Here is a 6152-nt window from a genome sequence, read left to right as displayed (position 1 = left end):
TATGGTGAAAGAATAAAACCCTGATGCATGCCCTTCCTGGTTTTGAACCATGCGATAGTCCCTTGTTCTATTCACACAACTGCCTCTTGATTATGCACAGGTTCCACGTGAGCACAATGAAGTGTTCTGGAATTCTACTGCCTGTTTTGACCCACAAAGTTGAATGCCTTAGCATAGTCAATAAAACCCAAGTAAACAGCTTTCTGATATTTTCTGCTTTCAGCCAAGATTTATCTGACATCAGCCATGATATCTCTTGTTCCATATCCTCTTCTGAACCTGGACTGAACTTCTAGCAGCTGCAACCATAGTTGGCTGATCTTCAGCAAAACTATGCTTACATATAACAATGATATTCTAGAATGTGAGCATTCAGTTGGGTCACTTTTCTTTGGAATGGCTACAGATAGGGATCTCTTCCAGTCAGTTGGCCAAGTCGCTGTCTTCCAGATTCCCTGGCATAGATGAGTGAGTGCTTCCAGTGCTTCATCCGCTTATTGAAGCATTTCAGTTGGTATTCCACCAATTCCTGGACCCTTGTGTTTGGCTAATGCTTTCAGTGCACCTTGAACTTCTTTCTTCAGTACCATTGGTTCTTGCTCATATGTAATCTCTTGTTGGTATAGTGATTCTGTGCATTCTTTCTACTTTCTCCCCTGCCCCCCATAACAGCTTCATTGACATATAATTCACATATCATACAATTCAGTAGTTCAATCACATCATGAAAAGTTGTATAAACATCACCCCCATCCATTTTAGAACCGTTTCTTCAATCTTGTACTCATCGTTATTAGTGTTTACCTTCTTTTTTTAAAAATAATTTTATTGGGGGCATGTACACCTTTTGATGATTCCTGCATCCTTCAGTATTTTTCCCATAGAATCTTTCAATATTTTTTTTTTGTTGTTGTTGTTTTTTTAATCTTTCAATATTATAACTTGTGGCTTGACATTTCTCTTGCGTTCTTTCAGTTTAAGATATTCTGACTGTGTCCTTCCCTTCTGGTTTTCTACCTCAAGGTCATTGCACATTTCATTATAATATTTGACTCGATCTTCTCAGCTCATTTCCTCGATGTGCCTCCGCTACTCTACAATGAAGAGCCAGTTTCAGAGTCTCTTCTGACATCCACTTTGATCTTTTCTTTCATTCCTCTCTTTCTAATGACGTTATGCTTTCTTCAACAATGATGCCTTTGGTGTCAGTCTCCTACTCATCAGTGTCATTAGTCTTCTGTCATTAGTGTTCAATGTGTCCAATCAGTTATTGAGCTGTTCTCAAAATGCAGGTGGGATTGACATAAGGTCACACGTTGGCTCTTCTGGACTTGTTTTGATTGTCTTCAACTTCAACCTGAACTTCAACCTGCACAATTGATTTGGTCCACAGTCGACCCCTGGCCTTGTTTTAGCAGCTGATTTTGAGCTTCACCATCATCTCTTCCCACAGAGCTCATCAATTTGATTTCTTTGCATTCCATCTGGAGAAGTCCATGTGCATAGCCACCTTTTTTGTGTTTTTGGAAAAGAGGCATTTGCTCTGACCAGGCCATTGGTCTTACAAAATTCTACCATGGTTTCTCCAGTTTCATTTCTATCACCCAGGCCATATTTTTCAACCATTGTTCCTTTCCCTTTCCCCCCCTGCCCAATTTTTGCATTCCAATTGTCAGTCATTATCAATACATTTTGATGACATGTTTGATCCACTTTGACTGAGACATTGGTAGGAGTCTTCCATTTCTTCCAAACTAGCTTTTGGGGCTGTGCATACGTTTGAATAATCATTGTATTGATTGGATTTCCTTGAGTGTAGATAGATATAATCCTAACACCGACAGCATTGCACTTCAAGATATATCTTGAAATGCCCTTTTGATACCGAATGCCATTACTCTCGAATTTTCCATTCCCAGCATAATAAACCATATGATTTTCTGATTCAGAATGGCCAATACCAGTCCACTTCAGTTCCTTAATGCCAAAAGATGTCCATTTTTATGAGTCCTGTTTCCTCTTTTACACCTTACAATTTTCCTAGATTCATACATTTCAAGTTCTGATTCTTAATGGATGTTTGTAGCTGTTTTTTTTTTTTTCCTTCATGTTGAGCTGGGACCTATCAGCCAAGGAAGGTTCTGAAAGCTCTACTCCCGCAGGCCTTAGTCCATCCACATCACTGTGGTCACCTCTGGTTTGAGAAGGCAGCTCCTCCTCACTCATATTTGAGTACCTCCCGACCTGGAGGGCTTCCCGGGGGGCAGTTTGTCTGGCACTGGTCTGCTTCTTTTCACGAGGGTTTCATTTTTCCAGTGGCCAATTCCTCAGAAGTGGACACAAGCCGTTCCTTTTTCACAGACTGCTCTTAGTCTGGGAGCTCTGCTGAAAGTGTTCCCTTGGGACCCTGCTGGCATGTGAAACACTGGTGACATAGTTCTCAGCATCACAGCAACCATAAGCCACCACAGTATAACAAGCTGATAGACACAAGGTGATACATGTGAGATATAGGTATACTATAGACATACATGTACTTTATGAATTTATATACTCTTCACAAATATTTTCTATCTCTACTAAACTTTTTGACGATCCTTTATGTAATCCTTAATACTTTTTTTTTTCCATGCCCACGGACAGCTCATTCTATTGGTTGGTTTGCTGGAGGACTTTGGCAGCAGGAATAGATGATCAGCTTCCTATCTACGCCCTCCTATTGCAAACACACCCCACTCAATGTCATATAAAATGCATCCAAGTATGTTTTAATAGCCATGCTCTGCAGTTAAATGACATCCATTCTCTTTTATCTTACCACTCTGATAGGATGACCTATAAAGCATTTTGCCATTCTTGTTGGCAATGATAACCAGTCCATTACAGCATATCTCGACATCTTAAAAGCCAGATAAAATGTGAAATTCTTTTTTATTGCCTGACCCTGGAGATTACTTGTTTATTGGTGCTTCAAGATATATCAGCACGGAATCTCAAGACACTGAGACCTGAAATGGGAGGTCTTGGAGCACACAGATGGACTGGTGTAGGCCTTTCTGATCCAATCTACTGGGCCTGGGACCAGGACAGTGGCTCTCACCATCGGGGGCAGGGGCATGCCCTCCTCAGGATGGACCTGCACTTCTGAGTCTTGCCTCCTTTGAAAAGTCACTTTTAGAAAAATGACAACAACTCACTGGACAGTAATAAAGAGTCATTTTCAACAATGTTTAAGTCCCTCTGTCTAGTGCTGCTTCAAATGTATCCACCGAGCTAACCAAAGGGGGCAGTTCATGATAAAATATCACCTGCAGGTACCTGGCCCTGGCAGCCTCGGTCCCTCCCCTGGAGCTCCCTCCAGCCCCTGGCCGACACGGCTCATCACGCATCAGTGGGGTCTCTGGGATGAGCTGCACAAGGCTATGCAGATGGGAGCAATGTGTTTGACCAGTTGGTGCTTGATAACTAAAGAAGAAAGGCCTCTACGTTTTTCCCCCCATGGAAGGCACGTGCACACACACACACACACACACACACACACACACACACACACTGTCTGTGGCTGTACCAGCCTGGGCCTGCATGCTGGATCCTGACCGAATGTGTAATTACACTCTGCTGATGTGATGTGCTTTTTAACCTCATAAATCCTGTTCTGATTTTATCACACTAGATCAATGATTCTCAACCTTCCTCATGCCACAACCCTTTAATACAGTTCCTCATGTTGTTGTGACCCCCCCAACCATAAAATTATTTTCGTTGCTACTTCATCACTGTAGTTTTGCTGCTGTTATGACTCCTGTGAAAGGGTCGTTGGATCCCCAAAGGGGTCGCGACCCACAGGTTGAGAACCACTGCACTAGATGGTCCTCTCCCTAACGCGAGTGGGACAACGAGGAAAAAGATATTGGAGCAGGGAACTGATGTCAGGCCTTGGCGTGAGACAAGGGGCAGCTTTTGTACTTGAAGAGGAGCCCTGGTGGCAGAGTGGGCAACCCCTGGGCTGCTAACCCCAGCCCCTCGGAAGGAGAAGGGGCTTTCTAAGAGCGACAGTCTCCGAAACTCACAGGGGCAGTTCCACCCAGTTCTATCGCATCGCTATGAGCTGCTAGTGACTGCATGGCAGAGAGTCTAGGTTGTATTTTTTTTGAGGCGGCACCAGCGTATGGAGAAATTCAAACTTGCCCTCAAGACATTGGGAGAAAGAGGTGTTTCCCTGCCTGCAGGCACCAACATCCAGAGGTGCGAGAGTTGTCCATTCCTATCACAGGGCCACCAGCTGACCTTGAGATTAAGGTAACTTATTTATCACACTATGATAAGGTGTACCATGTCTTCATGTGAATCCATAGCAAAGCATTGCCAAGGCAGAAACGAGGTTCCAACCTGTGCTAGACGTCCACTAGCGCCGTGCATCCTGGGACACCAGCTCGTGGGATCTTTACTGAAACAGAGGAGCACAGCTTTCTCCTGTGGAGTGGCTGGTGGGTTTGAACTGGCGGCCTTTCACTTTGCAGCCAAGCACTTTAACCACTGCACCACCGGGGTTCCTCATTGTGGAAGTCTTTGCAGGAATCCCTCACATCAGAGGACACGTGGGCTGGATTTTCAGTGACAGCCCCAGGCGATTACGTTGCTGGAAGACAGAGCAGCAGCCAAGCCTTCCTCCCAGTGGCCTGTCCACAGAGCAGGCCGTTCCCTCGATGCCCCAGTGCGGGCTTCCTTGCTATTCTTGACCTCTGCACAGTCAGGATGACCTTCTGATCAGAGAGCCTCTCCTCAGAAATCTTGATGAGCCAGGGCATGCTGTGTTTATCAGTCTTCTTTCTCGGGGAGGGACGGTTTGTACCAGATGATGTTTAGCTCGTCAGCTCACACAGATTTAATCTTATCACGAAAGAGTGGTTGCGTGTTGACTTTCCCCTCCAAGGAGAGCAATTGCCAGAGAGCTTTGCTGCATTTCCGAGCGTTGTTGCTTTTTTTTTCTCCATATATGATGGCATTAACCGCAAACCAAGGTCTACAGGATATTAAACCAGTGAGTTATGCCAGGCTCTATCTTACCAATAAAGTCCCTGTAAGTCAAACCCTCCCACCCCGACTTGGTTCACTTGGCTCATTACCTCTTCCAGGAAACCCTTCAGAACGACCACTGGGAGGAGCCCCTCCACACACGAGTATCACTCAGTCTCTCTGTGCGCATACCCAGAGGGGGAAGGGGTGGTCACGTTCAGCTGCCGCTTTAACTAACGCCATTTCGAAGTAAAAGCTATCCATCTGGGTCACATTTTACCAGTCCCCCAAACTCCCCCTAACCTTTCCATAGGGTAGAACCACCGTAGGGCAGTGGTTAACATGCTTGGCTGCTAAGTGGAAGGTCGCCAGTTCAAACCCACCAGCCACTCCACAGGAGAACGCTGTGCTAGTTTGTTTGAGTAAAGGTCCGCAGCCTTGGACCCCAGTTCCCCTACCCCCCACCTCCCGCCCCCCACCCCCCATGGGCAGTTCTGCTCCGCCCTGTAGGGTCTCTCGGAGTCAGAGCTGACTCCACAGCGCAGACTCGGCCCACTTTTGCACACGAGCTGGTGTTCCCCGGATGCACTGTGCCGTGTGCTGTGGCAGTGACTGGCATCACCGGCAGCTAAAGAAGCCCCTCCAGAGTTGGGGGGAGGGGTCCTGTTTTTCCTTCTCTTGCCTTTTTTGTCCATCATCTGATTTCTCTGAGAAGAAACCATTTTAAAATGCTCAGGCTCGGATCCGGGGATGTGTGCTAATGTGTGTGCAGCTGTCTGTGATTGGATTGGGTTCTGCTGACAGAATTCGGTAGCTGTGGAAAGCCGGGGCAGGGCCCCACGAGTTGTGATCAGGTGCAAGGAGTGTGTGTGTATGTGTACGCATGTGTGTGTGTGCGTGTGTGGATGGGGAAGCAGGAGGAGTTTGGATGGAAAGGCTCTAGGATTCTGGGGACGGACCCTCAGGCCTCAGCGGCGCTGGTCTGGTCGTGTTGTCAGGAGGGACCAGTCCCTGGAAAAGGACATCATCCTCGCTGAAGTTAGAGCTTCATGGAAATGCTGCGAACCCTGCAGGAGATGGACTGGCCTGGCACCCGCAACTAGGGGCTCAGAACAATGGTGCGGGTGGCACAGGCC

At 46.5% G+C, this 6152-nt stretch overlaps 1 protein-coding gene across 1 annotated transcript in view; it reads left to right on the top strand.

Annotated features, from left to right (window-relative positions):
• The window catches only part of LOC101655063 (phospholipase B1, membrane-associated-like), a 170554-nt gene that overhangs the window by 88217 nt on the left and 76185 nt on the right, over nucleotides 1-6152 (top strand). The gene's annotated exons all lie outside the window — the stretch shown is intronic.

The sequence above is a fragment of the Echinops telfairi genome, unplaced genomic scaffold, assembly GCF_000313985.2.
Source record: "Echinops telfairi isolate 266 unplaced genomic scaffold, ASM31398v2 ScPeMD7_10;HRSCAF=50, whole genome shotgun sequence".
In the NCBI taxonomy this organism is placed as follows: domain Eukaryota; kingdom Metazoa; phylum Chordata; class Mammalia; order Afrosoricida; family Tenrecidae; genus Echinops; species Echinops telfairi.
This window is presented reverse-complemented; position numbering and strand designations above follow the sequence as displayed.